The sequence below is a fragment of the Ceratotherium simum genome, chromosome 30 (genome assembly GCF_057802395.1).
Source record: "Ceratotherium simum simum isolate JZ-2026a chromosome 30, ASM5780239v1, whole genome shotgun sequence".
Lineage (NCBI taxonomy): Eukaryota > Metazoa > Chordata > Mammalia > Perissodactyla > Rhinocerotidae > Ceratotherium > Ceratotherium simum.
The window spans coordinates 20,861,444-20,883,818 of record NC_141929.1 but is presented as its reverse complement, the minus strand read 5'-3'; positions in this window follow the sequence as shown (position 1 = coordinate 20,883,818).

The window sequence follows — 22,375 nt, the reverse complement described above, 5'->3', positions numbered from 1 at the left end:
GAATTTGGGAGGGACGCAAACATTCAGTCTATAGGAGACACTGTGCCCCAAATCCAGACCACAAAAGTATTTCCCACATCCATCCCATCAAATAGAACTTCTTTGAAGTTAAACTCTATTTTTAAAAATGATAAAACCCCAGGGAATATTATAAACTATCATTTGTTCACACCTTTGTATGGGTTTTTGAAGTCAGATTGTTTTCCTAGCTTAGGTGTCCCCTTTAGATTAACTATCATGAAGGATTTAGAGTTTCTAAGGGAGAAAGGCAAAAGAGAATTATGAGAGAGATCCTCAGCATAGAGCAGACAGAGTTCCAAGTGTAGAGATTAGGAAAAGCCTGGAGTCAGCAAAGCCCCAGGCCCTTAGGTCAGGAAGAGGGGGATGGGAGAGTGCCAACAACGGTGAGTACCGACAGTCCATTCTCCATCCTCTAGGGTTTCAGCTATGGGAGTTCAACTTCAGTGCCACTGAACGTCTTCTCCCACAATCTGTGATCATCAAGCCATTACATGCCTGCAGCTGAAGAAAACAGCTGTTGGATTGGATAATATTAATCATAATCCATCATAGTATTTTAGCACTTCCTCTGATTGACCAATGCTAAGCACTTCATATGCATATTCTCGATCAATCTCCAAAACATCCCAGGAGGGTGGTGTTATAATCTTCATTTTACAGATATGAAAACTGCGACTTGAGGAAGTTGCATGCCCTGGATCACCAGTTCCTGAGTAGCAGAGCTGACATTGAGTCCGGGTCTGCTTTCCTGCAAAGCATCTGCTTTTATTCACCACTGGGAGGTTTCTTTTCACGGGACCTGGACAGAGCGGGCACACGTGCAGGCTGGCATCATCAGTACACAGTATGGATTTGAACGAATTGGCAGTGCCCCTGAGAGGATGATTGCCTCTCCCATATCTGCATCAAAAATATTACGCCTTTGTCTTATTGGAGAGATGTGAGAAGCTAAATGCTCCTCATTGAGAGCATCTTGTATTAGTTTCCTAAGGCTGCTCTAACAAAGTTAAAAACTGAGTGGCTTAAAACAACAGAAATTTATTATCTCATCATTCTGGAGGCTAGAAATCTGAAATTGCAGTGTTGCAGGGCCATGCTCTCTCTGACAACTCCAGAGGGCTCCCTCCTTGTCTCTTCTAGCTTCCGGTGTTTGCCAGCAATCCTTGGTTCCCTTGGCTTGTGGATGCATCCCTCCGGTCATGTGGCTGTCTTCTCCCTGTGTCCTCACACCATCTCTCCTCTGTGCATGTCTGTCTCTGTGTCTTAATTCCTCCTTTTTTTGGGACACCAGTCATATTGGATTAGGGCCCATCCTAAAGACCTCATTTTAACTTGACTACCTCTGTAAAGACCCTATTTCCAAATAAGGTCACATTCTGAAATACTGGCATTTAGGACTTCAACATATCTTTTGGGGGGGAACATAATTCAACCCATAACGTACCTCAACTGCTAATCTTCAACTTTGATTCATTTACTGCCTGCCACTGGCTCCCACTCAACCCTAATCTGAAAATGATGATGTCCTCAAGCCCCCACAGGGCTGGAGATTGTCTGGATCTATGGCGGAGTCACCCATCCCCAGCCCTGACCCTCACCCCATCCAAGCTCCATCCCAATTGCACTGCCCACCAGATTTCTATGAGGTGCAAAGAGGCTTCTTTCTGGCAACTCGCCAATTTCACTTTTATTCCCACTGGCTAACGGCATCTGGCAGCTCAGCGCTAACAGCCCAGTGCCACTCTGTCATAATCAGCTTTGTCTGCTGCTTCCGGTTGGCTGTTTACATGCAGCTGGGGACAGTCAGCCGTTTCCCCAAACGCTATTGTGTGCTTAAGAAGAAAAACTTAAGTCTTTTTAATTAACCAGCATCCTTCAACATGAAAGCAGAAAGAAAGCATAACCCCTTTACCTCACTTCGCCCCGCAAATGTATCCCTGAGGAAAGGGGGGTGGGGACTTCATAATAATACGGTAGAGTTTGTACTACTTTTCTAAGCACTTTCCCATCCGCAGTGTCTTGAAGATAAGCAGGAGGGCAGGAATCTCCATTGGGCAGACAGCGAAACTGAGGTCAATCTGTGATTAAATAACTGGTGAGTGGTTTCTTGGGCCATTCTATTTTGTCACACCTCTCCTGTCCACGAGGCTGAGAAAGAACTCATTCTTTCAACAAACACTGAGCAAGGCTGACACCTAACTTCCAAGATGGCCCATGTTCTTCCAGCCACACTGAGCTTTTCGTTGGAGGAAGGCGCAAGATCCCCTGTGCCCCGGAGCCTTGCACTGGCTGTTCCTGCCGCTTGGAATGCTCCGCCCTCCTGGATTCTTCCTTCACGGGTCAGCTCACGAGTCATAACATCAGAGAAGCATTTTCTCTTTTTTTAACTTTATTGAGGAACAATTGACAAATATAATTGTATATATTCAAAGTGTACAAGGTGATGGTTTGACGTACATATACATTGTAGAATGATTACCAAGATCAAGATTATTAACACATCCATCACCTCCCATAATTAACTCTGTGTGTGTATGTGTGGTGAGAAGGCTTAGAGCTACTCTCAGCAACTTTCAAATTAGCAATACCGTATTGTTATTTGAAACAATACTGTGTTTTATCGTCTTATTAAATATAGTCACCATGCTATATATTAGACCCTCATTAGATCCTCAGAATTTCTTCTTATAACTGAAAATTTGTACCCTTTGACCTATGGGTGAATGGATAAAGAAAATGTGGTGTGTATGTATATATATATATATATACATACAGTATATATATATATACATACACACACATACACAATGGCATATTTATAATCTGTTTATATGTCTGTTTCCTGCTCCTAGATTGAGCTCCCTGAAGTAGGCACCATATATCTGCAGAGGCCATATGTCTATCTTAGCAGGTCTTTCTGAATGAATGAAGGAATGAATGAATGAATCTTAGTGGCAACACTATGTCAATGCCTAACTCTGTCACTGCCCTGATGACACTAAATTACAATGTTTTGCTTATCTATTTCCCCATTAGACTGTGAGCTCTTTGAAGAAGGGTCCCAGGCTCTACACCTTTAACACCTGTCAATGCTCGATAAATATTTGCATAATGAATATGATTTGCTTTGGATTGAAGTCAGATGAGGCACCCTCAGAATACAAAGGATAAATGCATGATGATAAAGATTTTAAAGGGCTGTCAAGTTCATGTGTTGATTTCTGGAGCAAATTAATACGACAGCATCAACACTTCCAGCCCTCCCCAATCGGTTTCAGCAATTATGTGTACCCAGGGCAGGGCGCAGCTGTTTGTGAGACACGAAACACGGGAGGTCTCCCTTGGTTTGCTCTTCAAGACATTTTTAGTTGACAAACAACCATGTGTCACTCATCAGACATCCCATTAAACCAAATTGTACAACTTGTTAGACAGTTTCCCATATTAATTGTGAAGGCTCTGTATGTGACTTCAATTCCTCTGGGTGCTGAGCCTGCCCCAAAGCCAGGGATGGTATGTATGTATGTGTATATATATATATATATATATATATATAGGCTTGAAAAATACTGACCCCATGGCTTCACTTCCCACCTACAGTCTTGTCCCACCCATGTGAATGCAATTTTGCACCAGTTTCCACAGGGAATTAGCAATGTGGGATATAATCAGCTGGCAAATTCTCTATCCTAGAACTCCTGAAAATATCTAATGTTATAGGAAATATCTAAACTCTCTTGGTATAAAATGTAGTTAGGAGTTTATCAAGATATTAAACGTTGAGTTGTGTGATGCATATAGACACTGGTAATTCCAGGCCACCAGTAATGCCATGGATACCCTGTCTCTGAGCACAGGAGGGGAGGTCTGGAAAAGGAAGGTGCGGCATTTTGGTACAAATTTCACAGGTGCCTGGAGATTCCAGAAGGCCACTGAGCAAGCTGATGTGCTGACTTAATGATAGTCAAGGCTCAAGCAAGGTAAAAATTCATCCTGGAATGAGGCTTACCTTGTCACAGAGCCAGGCCTCAAACGTGGGAGAAGAGCAGAAAATCACTTGTGACTGTCCCAGCGGAGCTGCTCTCCACCCCACCTCAGCTGTCCCATCCCCAAGGTCTCCACAAGAATGGATACTCCCTCCTGCCTTGCGGGGGTAAATGTTTTTAAATATTATAGCTTAACTTTATATAAGCAGAAATCAGTTGTAAAATATGGTGGAAAAAAGATATGGTGGAAAAAAGATATAGTGGAAAGCAGAACCACATTCAAAATATCCACAGCAATTATAACACATCTAAAAATATATTCAGCAAGAAAAATACAAACGCTCTCTATGAAAATGTACTAAAAGGCATTTTCAGCAGACCTAGAATGATAGATGATATTCTTGGATGTGATGACACATCCTGTATATTTCCTTACTCTTCCCCAAATTAATTAATTAATATAATGCTATTTTTTTACTGATGCTTTAATGGTTTTTAACATGGTGAAATTTTGGGTTGTGCATTTTTGTTTGTCCATCACCATATATATGACTCCTTTCACCCCTTGTGCCCAGCCCCCACCCCCCACCCCCACTGCCCCTGGTAACCACAGCACAATTTTCTCTGTCCACGTGTTGGTTTATATTCCACATATGAGTGAGATTATACAGTGTTTGTCTTCCTCTTTCTGGCTTATTTCACTTAACATAATACGCTCCAGGCCCATCCATGTTGTTGCAAATGGGATGATTTTGTCTTTTTTTACGGCTGAGTAGTATTCCATTGTATATATATACCACATTTTCTTAATCCAATCATCAGTTGAGGGACCCAGGTTGCTTCCACTTCTCGGCTATGGTCAATAATGCTGCATGCAATGAACATAGGGGTGCATAAGCCTCTTTGGATTGTTGATTTCAGGTTCATTGGATAGATTCCCAGTAATGGGATGGCTGGGGTTGATCTCCATAATATACGAAGAACTCACACAACTGAACAACAAAAAAACAAACAACCCGATCAAAAAATGGGCAGAGGAAATGAACAGACACTTCTCCAAAGAAGATATACAGATGGCCAATAGGCACATGAAAAGATGTTCAACATCACTAATCATCAGGGAAATGCAAATCAAAACAACACTAAGATACCACCTCACGCCCGTTATAATGGCTATAATCACCAAGACAAAAAACAAGTGTTGGAGAGGATGTGGAGAAACAGGAACCCTCATACACAGCTGGTGGGAATGCAAACTGGTGCAGCCTCTATGGAAAACGGTATGGAGATTCCTCAAAGACTTAAAAATAGAGATGCCCTAATATAATGCTATTTTAATCAGAATACTAATAGTTATTTTAATTTAACAAATTGATAATTAAAGTCAGAAGAAAACAAATATGCAAGAAGGGTGAAGACATATTTAAAAGAATAATACCAAAGAGAACTTGAGAACAAGGTCCAAATATTGAAATTTATATTAATCTAAAATAGTCCAAAGAGTTAGTACAGATTTGGTCAGGGTATAGCAATACCTGAAACGGCCACTAGAGGGATGACTAAGACCCAGAGACTAAGGGGCCCAGGGAGCCAAGAAGGGGACTCAAGATGTTGGAGGGATGAGCCGAAATGGGAGCCTAGGATTTACCGGGCAGACTACTGTTTCAACAAGTTCTGTTTGTTGAGTGTTATCATGTGCTTTTCGACTCATTTACATGTGAATGGAAAAAAATACTCCCAAATTGTACTTGTCCATCATCTTTAAAGAAAAAGAAAAAAGAATATGGTACCAGCAAAGAGACAGGCATAGATCAGTGTAACAGAATGAAGTACAAAGAACACATATAACATATGATAATTTAGTGAGTGGAAAGTGGCTTTTCAAATCAATAGGGAATAGATAGACTATTTCACAAAGGGTGTTGGGAAAATTGGCTGTTGGAAAGATTGATGATAGATAGAGAGATAGAGAGATAGATAGATGGATGATTCACTGATAGGATACATACATAGATTCCTGTTTCACTCCACACATAAAAATAAAATTTTAGCGGATTAAAAATCTAAATGTAAAATAAAGAACTGTAAAACCATTAGAAGAAAATACAAAAGAATTATTATGACTTGGAGGTAAAGAAGACTTATTTTTTAAATGTACAGAAAACCCAGGAGTCATTAAAAGGAGGATGGGAATTGACAAATATGGCTATATAAAAATATACAGATTCTCCGTGTTAAAATAAGTGCCAGATTAAGGGAAAATATTTACAAAACATACAACTGAAAAAGGATAAACATCCATAATATGTTGAAAGTGCCTACAAATAAACAATAAAAAGATAAGCATTCAACTTTAAAAGAGTCAAATTTTAAGAAGGCAATTCACAAAAGAAGAAATAGAAATGGCCTATAAACTTATAAAAAAGATCCTTTCTTTTGGTCAAATCTCTTTAAAAGACGATAGAATAAATATATATCAAAGCAATATTTTTCCTATTGGACTGAAAATAGATGGGTAAGTTTGTAGGAAAACAGTATTCTCATCCATTCATAGTAGAAATTTAAAGTGATACAACTGGGCAGGCCCCGTGGCTTAACGGTTAAGTGCATGCACTCCGCTGCTGGCGGCCTGGGTTCGGATCCCGGGCGCGCACCGAGGCATTGCTTCTCCGGCCATGCTGAGGCTGTGTCCCACACACAGCAACTAGAAGGATGTGCAACTATGACATACCACTATCTACTGGGGCTTTGGGGAAAAAAAAAAAGGAGGAGGATTGGCAATAGATGTTAGCTCAGAGCCAGTCTTCCTCAGCAAAAAGAGGAGGATTAGCACGGATGTTATCTCAGGGCTGATCTTCCTCACAAAAAAAATAAATAAATAAATTGATACAACTTTTTCGAAGGTAATTATCTAATACCTATTGAAGAGAATAGTCCTTGACCCCACATTCTATTTCTAGGAATTTCCTACTCAAAAATAGTCACTCGTATTCTCAGAGATACATTGCCACGTGATTTGTAATAGTGAAATTTTGGGAGGAAATAGATAGACTAGATAGATAGATAGATAGATAGATAGATAGATAGATAGATAGATAGACAGACATATATTTACTTGAATAAACTGTGGTAAAACCATATAATGGAATATTCTTCAGCCAATAGAAAGTATGAGTTAGATCTAAGTAAAAATTATATGAACAGATGTCCATACCACGAATGTATACTGACTGACATTTCCGATTTGAATTCAAGACTGTGGGATTTTCACATAACCACTTCTATATTACATCTGTATCTTCTTTCTTCCACACAAAGAATAACAATTCTCAAGACACAGGAGATGATAAAATTTGAATATCTCATAATTAGTCATTTGCTTTATCTCACATTACATACATAACAATTTGAGTAACAGTGTTAATATTACCATCACCAATATGATTTCTGAAAGTTAAAAAGAAATTGTCTTGTATTTTATCTTCTCATTCTCCTCTCATTTTTATAGCTGCACTCTATTTACACTGTCAGAGCATTTAGCCAATACAGACTATTCTCTCTCCATTAATTTTTTTATTTTTGGTTAGTTCTGCAAGTTGCCATATACTTAACGCTTACCACAATTCATTAAGTTAATGTCTTTCTACTTATTTGGGCAATCTGAAGGTCATTTGCTAGTAGATTCCTCTCTAAAGTCTCAAGGGAAATATTTTCTCTGAGTTCTGACATACAAATAACAGTCCGTTCTCTTTTGTACTTGAACATCAATGTTCATGGACATAAAATCCTTGGCTCACACCCTCTGTCCTCAAGTATATTAAAAATGTTTCTCCATTTTCTCCTAGAATGAAGCATCACTTTCCAAAACTCTGACGATGATCTAATTTTATTTCCCTTTAAAGTTACTAGCTTTTTGGGCCTAGATACCCAAAAGATTTTTCTTTTCTTTATGCTCCGGTACTTTTACTAAAATACGTCTTGGAGTTTGTTGTTTTGTGTCAATAGTCTCAGGAACAGAATGTGCTCTTTCAATATGTAGTTTTAAATCATGTTTTATTTCAAGAAAGTTTCCTTGAATTATAGTTTTGGTGTTTGTTCTGTCTTTTGCTTTGTTTGTCTTCAGGGACTCCTATCATCCATGTGTTGGATTGTCTTTGCTTATCTTCAATATCTGTCTCTTTCTCTTGAATCCCTTTTTTTTCTATTTTCATTTCTCTTTGATTTTTAATTTCTTTCTCCTTTTAACTCTCTATTTCTAGCAAGATATTTATGGTGCTTATATTCTCCTCTGTTCCTTACAGTTTAGTCTTTATTTCTTTTTATTTCTAATTCTTTCCTGAGTTCTGTCACCTTGTGTGTGAGTTTTTCTAATTCTGATGTAGACCATCCTTTCACATCTTGTATCATAATGTCTTTTATTCATTTGAAATACAAACCTACACTTTGATTCTGTTTGTGGCAGGTCACTTTGCAGAAATGTTATTCTGCTCTTTATTCTCTCATTTTCTTATAACAAATTTGTTTTGGGTTTGGTCCTGATTCTTTTCTGTGGCCCATTTTTATGTGAAAGTAACTTTTCTGAACTTTAGGAAGCATTGTTCAGAAGCTAGAAACATTAACTTCATGGGGATCCTTCTATTGTTTTTTGTGTCATGTTCAAAAACACGTGGCTTGCTTTCTGAGATCTCCTGGCCCTGTTCTCTCCCCCCACTTTTATCTGGACTTGATCTTCCTTTGTCTCTAATATCTCTGTCTTGCTCGATTTTGATTCCACAATCGGCAGTTTCTCATGAGGATGGGCCTTATCCTGGAAGAGAGTCTTGGGAGATTAGTTTTAAGTGTCCCTAGGGTAACAGCCTCCCGTATTAGATTGAACAAAATCTCTCCCAGTTTCAGCTGGGTTCTAAAATTTGCCTGCCATGCTCTCCAGTAAATATTGAGTAGGGGGTGGGGAGAGGTCTAGAGTCTTCTGAGGTTTTGGCTATGTTTGGTTTTATTTCCCCTCTTTAACTGTATCCCTTATGCATATAGTCCCTGATGTTGTTCTGAGTCCCCAGATTTTCCCGGCAACTGCAGGGAAGGGTCAGGGATGAGGCTGAAAATGCAGCTGCAATTTCCTGACTTACTCAGGAGAAGCTCAGATCCACCAGCATCTTACCCACTCTGTGACCCGTTACTTGAAGGCAACCCTTGCTAAGGTGTGGATGGTTGACAGAACTTGGTTTGTACATTCTGGAAATAGCTGTGTTTTAACACAAGATACTTTACCTTTAACCAAACAAGTGACTTTCTAGTGGTGGAGTCTCAGGCACCATGGCAGGCGGATTTAGAGACGGTTTCTGATAACCTTCTGATGCTCATTAACTAAAGTACAGGTTCCCAAGCCAGAGAGGGGTGGGGAGGTGTCTAGGCAGTAACCTCAGCAGAGAGAGAGTGGAGGTTGCACGTGGGGAGCAGTGGAGACGGGTAACTGGGATGGGAGTGAATAGTTATAGGAACCTCAAGTGCAGAGAGAAGCAGACATCACTGACCATTCCAGAACAGAACAAAGAGGCCCTGAAAATGGAAAAATTGTAAAAGTATCATAAAGAAAAACTAGAATCCAGTGCAGGGAGCACACCCTTCTGTAACTGTAAATGCCAAGGAGGCAGGAGACTGGCCAGCAGAGGGGAGGCAAAGGTCTTGCTTCCAGGTGTGAATGCCCCACAGGGAACAGGCAGAACCACCTTACTGGGGGGCGGGGGAGTGGGATGGGAAGGTTGAGAGTAGAGAGACCCTTGAGGTAGGGGGCTCTAAAAGGCAGCAGAACGTCACAGTGATACATTGAGCACTTTCCAAGTGCCTAAAACTGTGTCAACAGCTATCCACCCAGTATCCCATTAATGGTGTTATCCTCCCTTTTGAGATGAAGAAATTGAGACTCAAAGAGGTCAAGTGACCTACCAAGGATCACATGATGATAAATCAGTTGGTGAAAGATTCAAATCCAAGTCATCCTCCTGCTCCAAAGCCTTTGCTCTTCACGACTGGACTTGGGTCTAACTTCCAACTCTGCCACCAGCTGGCTGTGTGACCTTGTTCTGACTGCTTAGCCTCTCTGAACCTAAATTTCCTCATCTTAGAAACAGAGATAATTCGTAGAATTATCTCAGAAATGAGATGATTCATTCAAGTCATGTGTGTTTCATGTCTAGTATGTTGGCTGGTGCATCAAAAGCCCTTCACATATATGTGCCAATTTCCCACCCATCATCAGCTGCCGTCTGTGCATAATCTTTTAAGCAACAATTAATATGCTGCCATCCTCCATCTTACCTGCTTCATTCTCTTTGTTAAATCTATAGAAACCATCTGGTGGAAAGAGTTACATAGCATTTGTGGGAAATGCATGGGGAAAGATTACAGTTTCATAAATGAACTCCAATGACTTCCCTCCATGACATTTCAGAGCAGGGAAGAAATTTGCTTTTCCTAGAGAGTCAAATGACATTTGGAGAGTTATGTTTTCTGTCTTATCACAGAGAGATAATCCATCTAACCCTTAAATATCTGACAGTCAATAAACCTGAGTAAGAGACCAATTGAGAGGTAAACCCTCCAGAACAGCCTCCAAGGCTTTGTCTAGAAGAAGTCATACTTGAGACCTGGCTGAGTTATGGAAGGTAAAGACTTGGATGGGGCCCAGGAGCACCATCACCAATGGATTCTCATCCTAGATTTCGAGAGCCAGAGGGGCTTTCAGAGATGTTCTAATTCTATCCTTATATTTCACGGATAGGGAAACTGAGGCCCAGAGAGAGAAGGTAACTTGTCCAAGTAACTGCTATGCCTGACACTCGAGCCCAGGGCTCCTGACTCCTAGTCTGAGGCTTGTCTGGGCACAGTCTGCAACCTGTCCTTCAGGACCTAGGATTGCCTCATCAGCAAAAATCAATCCTGGCTCCACCCCTGAATGGCAGGGTGCTGGGACCTCAGCAGGTTGTTTAGTCTTAGTTTCCTCTGGTGTTAAAATGGGAGTGATAAAGTCAGTCTCCCAGGATTAAAGGAGATGAGGATGTGAACAGCCCAGCACAATTCCTAGCCCACAGTAGGCACTCAAATGGAGTTCCATTCTTCTTCCTGCCTTCACTGAGGTTTCTCCAGAGGCTAACTGTGGCACAAGGATTTAAATGCAAGTAGTTTATTCGGGAAGTGATTCCAAGAAGCAACCGTGGGAGAATGGGAAAATGAGACAGGAAGGGGTGCAAGCAAGCCAATACAGGGTACATGAATAAGGAGGTCACGCTCTGAGCTGCTGGGCTCGATCCCGCTAATGACCTCTGGGAGACACTGTAGAGCATGTCTTAGAGTCCCCACCTCCACCCGTGCTGAGGATGAGGAAGCTAGTTTACCTATCCTCCAACTCTTCTTTCCCAGCTAAGGGCCGACCATGGAGGTATCAACTTCCATCACTTGCTGCCTGTCCTGAGCAGCAGCTGAGACGCCAGAGGAAGCCTTGGGAGGGTAGTCACAGGTGCTTGCAGTGGGAAGCCATCTGTGCGCATGAGAACAATGAGTGGGAATGGAATATGGGCGGGCTCTGAGAGCGGCTGCTACAGTCCACCCATTGCACTACTCAGATCTAATCATGCCCATATTGAGTTCATTCTGCTCTATCACTGATGTTTCAAGGTGGTGAGTGGTCATAATTTCTTTTATAAATAAACAAATTTACAATAGAAGATTAGTGGGATAGGCTACAGATCCTTCTGGGGCAGGTTATAATTGATATTCATCATGAATCTCCTTGTTATGGGCTGATTTGTGCCCCCAAATAATTCATGTGATAAATCCTAACCCCTAGTACCTCAGAACAGACTGTTTTTGGATACAGGGCCTTTAAAGAGGTAATTAAAGTAAAATGAGGTCATTAGGGTAGGCCCCAATCCAATCTGGGGTCCTTTTAAGAAGAGGAAATTTGGACGTAGATAGATACAGAGGAAAGACCATGTGTAGACACAGAGAGAAGACAGCCATCTACAAGCCCTCAGAAGAAACCAGCCCTGCTGACACCTTCATCTTGGACTTCTAGCCTCCAGAACTGTGAGAAAATAAATTTCTGTTATTTAAGCCACCCAGTCTGTGGCAATTTGTTACAGCAGCCCTAGGAACCTAACACACTCCTCTATCACCCTTTCTAGAGTGCCCTTGGCCAGCTCTGCCATTGTTCTAGGCTCTTGCCACTCCCTTAGTCCTCAGGCTCTGAGTCCCGGGTACCATGTCCTGGTACCAGGGCTGTTATTGCTTGTTCATGGCTCTCTCCGGGTTTGCAAGCACCAAGAGGTGCCCAAGTGTATCCCCTGAATTCCAGACATCCTCTTTCCTGCCCCTATCATGCGCCAACAACCTTACCTCCCTGTGCTAACCAGTCATTCTCCCTGCCAGTATCACAACTCCTTTCTCTGGCTGCTGGTAGACCAGCACGAGGAGCCTAATATGACCAGGCAAAGGCTGTAACTTTAGAGGAGCCCTTTCTGTGCCCTCTGGGAACCAGGACCTGTGGTCCAGCAGAGCCTAAAGTTACAGGGATGGAAAACACAAATCCCCCAGGTGGGTCACTGGGAGTGATGGTGAGCTCCCCCATTCCTGCTTCCACCTCTTGTTCCCACTCAAGGTGCATATCATCCTGTGCTGGGACCCAAGCACCTTCCATTTCTAGTTCTCAGTGGGTCTCATGGGTTTCATGTCAGTGACTGAGAGCAGTTCTAAGCTCCATCGACCTCCACCTTTTTCTGCCAGCATGCCATGGATTGGTTCAGGAAGAGACTCGACATCTGGGCTACCATCTGACCCAGAGCAGTGTTGGCACCTTAAATAACATATATACTAATAATTCAAATGGGGTACAGTGCTGGGTACCTTACGATGGACTAATGCACTTTATAGAGAACAGCCCAAACCCCATTTACCAGGTAACTCTGACTCTCACCATCAGGTAACACCACTCTCACCATCTTGACCTAGCTCGGCCACCCACCTCCTCCCTGTGGCTTCCCCTCACCTGGAAACTAGAGATTGACAGTCACACACCAATTGCAAGAATTCCACCCAATTATTCAGAACTTATTCTGAGTCTGAAGGGATTTGTGTACATTTTCTCCTTTAATCTGTGTGAGCCCACCGTAGGTGAGGGAACTTGCTAGAGGTCACTTAGCTGCAGTGGCAGACCTGAGATTTGAGCAAAAGCCATTTCCTCCCAGAACCCCTGCTCCTCACCTAAAAAGAGGTGACTCTCAGACAGAGAGACAGAGAAGGGACCCAGCCACACTTCCGTGCAGTGTGGTTCTTTGTACAAAGGAAGGGGAGACGCCTACAGTCAATGATGGCTGCCTCTCCCACTCTCCCCGTGCTGGGGTCTCCGTCCCCTTTCACTGCACCTATGGCAGTCATCCTTGTTATTTCCACCAAAATGAGTGTTCAGTTTGTCTGAACAATTGACTTGACCCCAAAACAACCCCCACCCCCCGCCGAAGGACCCCTGCCTGAGTAGCCCACTTTAAGAAATCTGCTAAAGTTTGGTTGGGAGGGGTAGCCGAACATCCCACAAGTGTTCTGCTTTTCAGTGTGTAAAGTTAGAAGATGCTTTGAGGAAATGGGTGTGTCTCCTCTGAACCAGAGCTAAACATTTGTCCCCGTTTTTTCTATCTTTGAGGCAGTAAAAGCTGTGAAGGCAATTGGGGTGGCATGCACGATTATAAACAGGTCAAGGCAGCTTCATCTGCCAAGGCATCTCATCGGGGACAGAAAAGAGCTGTTTCAGGGGTGACAGGATGTCACTCAGCCCCATGCTGTTCCCCAGCCACTGGGCGGCAGGACTGCGGGAGCTCTTTGAGGACACGACCGTTCTTTGGGCACAACGCTTGACCTCTGCTCTATCTCCTGCGGATAAAAGGATAAAAAAGGGTTTTCGATTGATTCTGACATTCTGCCTTATTTAATGGCTTCCATTGAACCCGTTGCTTAACTGTCTTATGGCCAAAATAAAAGACAAACAGGGCCCTGAGAAGCGCTTAGAAGTGTCAGGTGGAGGACTAGAGTCCTGGGGCTGGCGCTGCAATTAGATCTTTGCACAAACAAAGATTCCCGGTCTGGAAGCTTTGATTAGAAGGAATAGAGGAGGTGATCTGTAACTGCCGCCAACTGGTTTCCCAACTTGAAGGGCTGAGAAGGAGAGAACACAATGAAACCAGATGCTGGACGTGGCTGAGGGGAATGAGCCCCAGGGGAGGACCACCTGACATATGTGTAATGAGCGGATACTGGGTTTAAGCGATTGGCAGACCTGCATAGGGCCTCCCTCTGCCACTTACTGGCTGTGTGACCTTGGGCCAGTGTCTTCCCATCTCTGAGCTTCAGTTTCCTCATCTGTAAATCAGGGATGGCATTACCCATCTCACGAGATCCATCAGTGTCTTAGGTCGCATTCCCCAAAAGCAGACCGTGAGGTGAGAGTTTGGATCAAAATGATTTTGTAGGCAATGTTCCCAGGAAAACCAGTAAGATAGAGGGAAAGGGAGATCAGAAAGAAAGATCGAGCACAGGTGCCATACCAAGGTCTTTGCCACTTGAAGGGCAGCCCAGAGAACTGCAGCAGCAACCATACCTGGAGTTTGGAGAAATGCAGAATTTTGAGGTCCTCTCTAAACCTACTAAATCAGAAGCTGCATTTTAACAAGCTCCTCAGGGGGTTTAGAAAGCAGACGTCCCAGAGATGCCCCATCAGGGAGGATCAGTCCTTGATTAAGGGCTGCCCTGAGGCTGGGGGAAGGGTGGTGGGGTAAATCCCAGGCAGCGAGGTCCCCCACCCTGCAGCCCCAGGGCAGCCCTCCAAGGAGAGAGACAGAGAGGCGCAGGCGCTGGCTGTTGGAATTGAAGGCAGAGGAGCAAGTGCACAGAAATGGCCACTCTGGAGCTGAGGGGACGGGGCGGGGCACTGACAGTGTCTGCTGCAGTGTGACCACTAAGAGATCCATAGAGCAACTGCCTCCCTTAGCACTTCAGTTCCCGTTAGTTTCCTGCCCTTTGTTTCCTCCTCTTCCTCAATGCCTTCCTTCCTCCTTTCATTTCTTGAGCACCCAGTGGGTCAGAGAGAGCCATGTGTGTATCTGCTTTCGCTTGCTGCATCCCCTGTGGGAGGGAGGAAGGTGATTGGGCTTGGAGGGAGATGGTGGGTGGATCCCCATTTGGGGGTCATGCATTTGGTTTGGGATCCTATCACTCTCCCCAGCTACCTCTGCTGATGTCACCCAGATCTAAATCCAGTCTCAGAGGCATGGAATACAGGTGTCCCTTCAGCTCCTTCCAGCAGGGGGTGCTGGCTCTGGTCACAGGGCCATGGACCAAGTCACTTCCTGCTCCTCCCTCTCATGGCATGCCCAGGTCTCTTGCCCTCACTCCTACCTCAGTTTCCCCACCTTTCACATCATTTCCCCAAGAGACAAAGCCTTTCTCTGAGGCTCAGCCTACTGGCCCTGGACCTAAGGCCTGCCTGGTTCTTTCCATCATCCCCCTGCCCACACTAGGCTGGATCCTGTTCACCAGACCCCCATGCTGGTCAGAGATTCTTCCCACAGAACTGACCTCCTTGACATGGTCTGAAATATCCTACTTCCTGCCCCCACCCCCACTGCACAAGGCATTGATGTTACACTCCTTGGGCATGACTCTGGCCGGTCAAGAGAGAGAACTTATCACTAGGTTGCTCCCCCAGTTTTGGCCCCATCTAAATGTGGCTCCCTCTCCTTCCAGGTCATGGGGGCCTGTGAAACTCCAAGCAACAGGCAGGGCCAGTTTCATGGGTGTGCACGGGGCCCTGCACTTGGTTTAATGCTCTGCTGTCACCATCTTGCAATTTTTAATAGTTTTTTATAGAGGTTTCCACATTTTCATTTCACCAAACAATTCAACGTAAAGAGATCTTCCCAAAAACATGTTATAATAAAACAATTGAAAATCAAACAAAGAGGGCCAGCCCTGTGGCTTGGTGGTTAAGTGCGCGCGCTGCGATGCTGGTGGCCCGGGTTCGGATCCCGGGTGCGCATCGAGGCACCACTTCTCCGTCCATCCTGAGGCTGAGTCCCACATACAGCAACTAGAAGGATGTGCAGCTACGACACACAACTATCCACTGGGGCTTTGGGGGGAAAAAATAAAATAAAATAAAAAAATCTAAAAAAAAAAAAAAAAAAGAAAATCAAACAAAGAGACAATCTTAAAAGCAGCAAGGAAAAAGAAGATTGTAACTTACAAGGGAACCCCTAGAAGGCTATCAGAGGATTTCTTAGCAGAAACCTCATAGAGGAGAGAATAGGATAATATATTCAAAGCACTGAAAGAAAAAAACTGCCAACCAATAATACTCTATCTGGTAAAGTCGTCCTTCAGAAATGAAGGAGAGATAAAGACTTTCCCATATGAACAATAGCTAAGGAAGTTCATCACCAATAGACCTGCCTTACAATAAATGCTGAAAGGGATTTTTCAAGCTAAAATGAAAGGACACTAATTAGTAACATGAAAATAAACAACACACTGGTAAAAGTAAGTATATAGTCAAGTTCAGAATATTCTAATACTGCAAATGTGATGTGTTAACCACTTAACTCTAGGACAAATGTTAAGACAAAAATATTAAAAATAACTACATCTACAATAATTTGTTAACAAATACACAATAAAAAATGAGGTAAATTGTGGTATCAAAAACACAAAAGGAGGAGAGTGAAAGGTAGAATTTTGTATGTGATCGAAGTTGAGTTGTTATTGGTATAAAATAGACTGTTATACCTATGAGAAGTTTTATGTAAGCTTCATGGCAACCACAAAGCAAAAACCTTCAGTAGAAACACAAAAAATAAAGACAAGGAAATCAAAGCATACCACTATGGAAAACATCAATTCACAAAGAAAGGCTATAAGAGAGGGAGAAAGGAACAAGGGAACTACAAAACAGCCAGAAAACAATTAATAAGATGGCATTAGTAACTTCTTCCCTATAAATAAGTAATCTAAATGTAAATTGATTAAATTCTCCAATCAAAAGGCATAGAATGGGGGCCGGCCTGGTGGCACAGTGGTTAAGTTCAGGTTCTCTGCTTCGGTGGCCTGGGATTTGCAGGTTTAGATCCCAGGCATGGACCTATGCACCACTCATCAAGCCATACTGTGGCAGCATCCCACATAGAAAGTAGAGGAAGATTGGCACAGATGTTAGCTCAGAGACAATCTTCCTCAAGCAAAAGGAGGAAGATTGGCAATAGACGTTAACTCAGGGCCAATCTTCCTCACCAAAAAAAAAAAAGGCATAGAGTGGGTGGATGGATTTAAAAATAAAACAAGACCTAACTATATGCTGCCTACAAGAGACTTGCTTCAGCTTTAAGGACATACATAGGCTCAAAGTGAAGGGATGGAAAAAGATATTCCATGCAAGTGGAAACCAAAAGAGAGCAGGGATAACTATACTTATGTCAGAAAAAAAATAGACTTTAAGCCAAAAACTGTAACAAGAGACAAAAAAGGTCATTATATAATGAAAAAGGAGTCAATTCACCAAGAGGATATAATAATCATAAGTATATATGCACCCAACATTGAAGCTACTAAGTCCCTTGAAAAAATACTAATAGACCTGAAGGGAGAAATAGACAACAATACAATAATAATAAGGAGACTTCAATACCCCACTTTTAACACAGATAGATCACCCAGACAAAAAATCAATAAGGAAACATTGGATTTGAACTATACTTTAGACCAAATGGACCTTACCACATACAGATTATTCCATCCAACAGCAGCAGAATACAAACTCTTCTCAAGCACACAACACAAAACATTCTCTGGGATAGATCATATGACAGATCATGAAACAACTCTTAGCAAATGTAAGATCACAATCAAATGAAGATCTTTTCTGACTGCAATAGTATGAAACTAGACATCAATAACAGAAGGAAAACCAGAAAATTCACAAAAATGTGGATATTAAACAAGAGCCTCCTGAACAACCAATAGGTTAAAGAAAAATAGGTTAAAGAAAAAAAATCAAAAGAAAAATCAAAAAATATCTTGAAACAAATGAACATGGAAACACAACATACCAAAACTTATGGGACACAGCAAAAGCAGTTGTAAGCTGGAAGTTTATAGCAATAAGTGCCTACAGTAAGAAAAACAGAGATCTCAAACAACCTATCTTTACACCTCAAGGAACTAGAAAAAGAAGTACAAACTAAGCCCAAAATTAGCAGAAAGAAGAAAATAACAAAGATCAGAGCAGAAATAATTGAAATAGAGACCAGAAAAACCGTAGAAAAGATCAACAAAACCAAGAGCTAATTTTTTGAAAATATAAACAAAATAGACAAACGTTTAGCTAGACTAAGAAAAAAAGAGGAGACTCAAATAAAATCAGAAATGAAAGAGAAGAAATTACAGTTGATGCCATAGAAACACAAAGGATCATAAGAGACTACTATGAACAATTATACATCAACATATTGGATAAGAAGAAGAAATGGCTAAATTCCTAGAAACACACAACTTACCAAGACTGAATCATGAAAATATAAGAAAATCTGAACAGACCAATAACAAATAAAGAAATTGAGTCAGTAATCAAAAACCTCTCCAAAAAGAAAAGCCCAGGACCAGATGGTTTCACTGGTGAATTCTACCAAACTTTTAAAGAAGAATTACTACCAATCCTTCTCAAATTCTTCTCAAAAATTAAAGAGGGAACACTCTCAGACTCATTTTATGAGGTCAGAATTACCCTGACACCAAAACCAGATAAAGATACTACAAGAAAAGAAAACTACAGGCCAATAACCCTGATGAATATATGCAAAAATTCTCAACAAAATAATATCAAACTGAATTCAACTGTACATTAAAAGGATCATGCACCATGATCAAGTAGCATTTATCCCTGGGATACAGAGATGGTTCAACATACACACAACAATAAATGTGATACACTACAGTGACAGAATGAAAAGTAAAAATCATATGATCACCTCAATAGACGCAGAGAAAGCATTTGACAAAATATAACATCTGTTCACAATAAAAACTCTCAAAGGAATGTACCTCAACATAATAAAGGCCATAAATGACAAGCCCACAACTAACATCATCCTCAATGGTAAAAGACGAAAGCTTTTCCTCTAAGATCAGGAACGAGACAAGGTTTCCCACCACTCTCACCTCTACCATTCAACATAGTACTGAAGTCCTAGCCAGAGTGATCAGGCAAGAAAAAGAAATAAAAGGCGTCCAAATTGGAAAGGAAGAAGTAAAATTGTCTTTGTTTGAAGATTGTAGTCATGTGTCACATAACGATGTTTTGATCAGTTATGGACCACATATATAACAGTGGTCCCATAAGATTAGTACCATGTAGCCTAGGTGTGTAGTAGGCTATACCATCTAGGTTTGTGTAAGGACACTCTATGATGTTTGCACAATGACAAAATCGCCCATGCATTTCTCAGAACATATCCCCTTCATTAAGCAATGCATGACTGTATATGATATTATATAGAGAAAATCCTAAAGACTCTCTCAAAAAACTGTTAGAACTAACAAGACTGCTTAGTGAGGAAAGGATAGTCTTTTTAATAAATGGTTTTTGGAAAACTGGATAATCACACAGAGAAGAACGAAATTGGACCCCTATCTTACACCACTCACAAAAAGTAACTTAAAATAAATTAAAGACTTAAACTTAAGACCTGAAACCATAAAACTCCTGGAAGAAAACATAGGGGAAACACTCCTTGACATTGGTCTTGGCAACAATTTTTTGGATATGACATCAAAAGCACAAGCAACAAAAGCAAAAATAAATAAGTGGGACTATATCAAACTGAAAAGCTTCTGCACAGCAAAAGAAACAATCAACAAAAAGAAAAGATAACCTATGGAATGAGAGAAAATATTTGCAAATAATATATCTGATAAGGAGTTAATATCCAAAATATATAAGGAACTCATACAACTCAATAGCAAAAAAACAAACAATTCAATTTAAAAATGAGCAGAGGATCTGAATAGACATTTTTCCAAAGATGTACTGATGAACAAGAGGTACGTGAAAAGGTGCTCAACATCACTAATCATCAGAGAAATGCAAATCAAAACCACAGTGAGATATCACCTCACACCTGTTAGAATGGCTATCATTCAAAAAACAAGTGATAACAACTGTTGAGAATGTGAAGAAAAGAGAACCCTTGTGCACTGTTGGTAGGAATGTAAATTGGTACAGCCACCATGGAAAACAGTAGGTGTTTTCCTACTGTTCCCTAAAAAAATTAAAAATAGAACTACCATGTGACCTAGCAATCCCACTTCTGGTTATATATCCAAAGGAAGTGAAAACAGGATCTTGAAGAGATATCTGCGCTCCCATGTTCACTGCAGCATTATTCCCAAAAGCCAAGACATGGAAACAATCTAAGTGTCTATCTACAGATGAACAGATAAAGAAGACGTGGTAAATATATATATAGTATATATGTGGTATTATATATATATATGTATATGTGTATATATATGTGGAATATTAGCCATGAGAAAGAAGGAAATCTGCCATTTGCAACAATATGGATGGACCTTGGCATTATGCTAAGTAAAATGTCAGACAGAGAAAGACAAATACTGTATGATATCACATATATGTAGAATCCAAAAACATCAAACTCATAGAAACTGGGAGGAGAATGGTGATTGCCAGGGGTCGGCGGGGGGGTGGAGATGGGGGGAGGGGAATGAGGAGATGTCAGTCAAAGGGTACAAACTTCCCTTTGTTATAAGATTAATTAGGTCTGGGGATCTAACGTACAACATGGTGATTATAGTTAATAATACTGTATTATATACTTGAAAGTTGCTAAGAGTGTAGACCTTAAGTGTTCTCACCACAAAAAGAAATGGTAATTATGTGAGGTGATGGAGGTATTAACTAACTCTGGTAATCATTTCACAATATATGTGTATCAAATTATCACATTGTACACCTTAAACTTACACAGTGTTATATGTCAATTACATCTCAATAAAGCTGGAAAAAATAAGTAAATAAAATTAGGACAATAGTAAAAAGTAAAAAAAGAAGAACCACAAAGCTGAAGATGGCCCATTTTTTATTTTTTAAGGAACATTTGTGACAATTGTATAAAATTTTCAAGGTTAATGGCATCTTGATTCACAATAATGAAAGTCTCATTTATCTGCATATTAGTGTCCTGAAGCTAGCTTAATTTACATAATCAAAAATTGCATTTCAACTGTCCTCATCAGTTTGTACCCCATTTGTTGAAAACGTAAACGGTAATTTTATCTGGGCTCAATTGCATACATACTACATTTATGCAGCATCAGTAAATAGCATTTTAATTTAACCAGCAAGTTGGGCTCATTACAAAAAATAAGAATATTAGTTAAAGCACCAAGTCAGTTCCCCAAAGGTCTTTGAAGGCCCTGGTCATTGTTGTATTATTACCCAGTTGGTTTTAATTATATTTGCTCAAAGCTGGAAAAAGCTAAGACCTCACCATGAAAATGTCCTTTAGACTCCAAAGTACAGGTAGCCAATGGGCCTCAGGATTCCAAGATGGCTGGGCGGAAGGAGGTCACAAGTGTGCAGGGACCCCTCTGTAACTGACACGGAGGATTTTGCCAAAGACGGAGAACTGGGAAGGAAACTGTTCGATATTTTGAGACGAGACAGGATGATCCAGCATGAAGAGTCAGCTCACACAGATGTGAACACAGGCCTGTCCTCATCTGCACTGCTCTCCCCACCTGGAGGTAATTCAGTGGGTCTCGGAGGGTTTGAGATCTCCCTCAGAAGCTCGTTTCTTTCTACAACACCAGGCTCAGAGCCGGATGCAACAAAGAACCCCAGATAGGAATAAAATCTTGTACTGTCCTCACGGGCAGGAAATAAGATATACACAAATTGTTGCGAGACAAGAAAGAGGAGCAAAAAGACCCTTTCTTCACAAATACCCTGAGGTGGACCAGCCTCGCCTTGAAGACGTGGGCACCGAGGCTCAGAGGAGTGAAGCCACTTGCTCAAGCTCACTGGTGTCTCAGTCCGTTTGGACAGCTACAACAGAATGTCATAGACTGGGTGGCTCATAACCACGGAAACTTACTCTTTACAGTTCTGGAGGCTGGGAAGTCCAATGTCAAGGCTCCAGCGTTCAGTGTCTGGTGAGGGCCTGCTTCCTGGTTCATAGATGGCCGTCTTCTCTCTGTGTCCTCATGTGGTGGAAGGGGCAAGGGAGATCTCGGGGGAGTCTCTTTTCTAAGGGCAC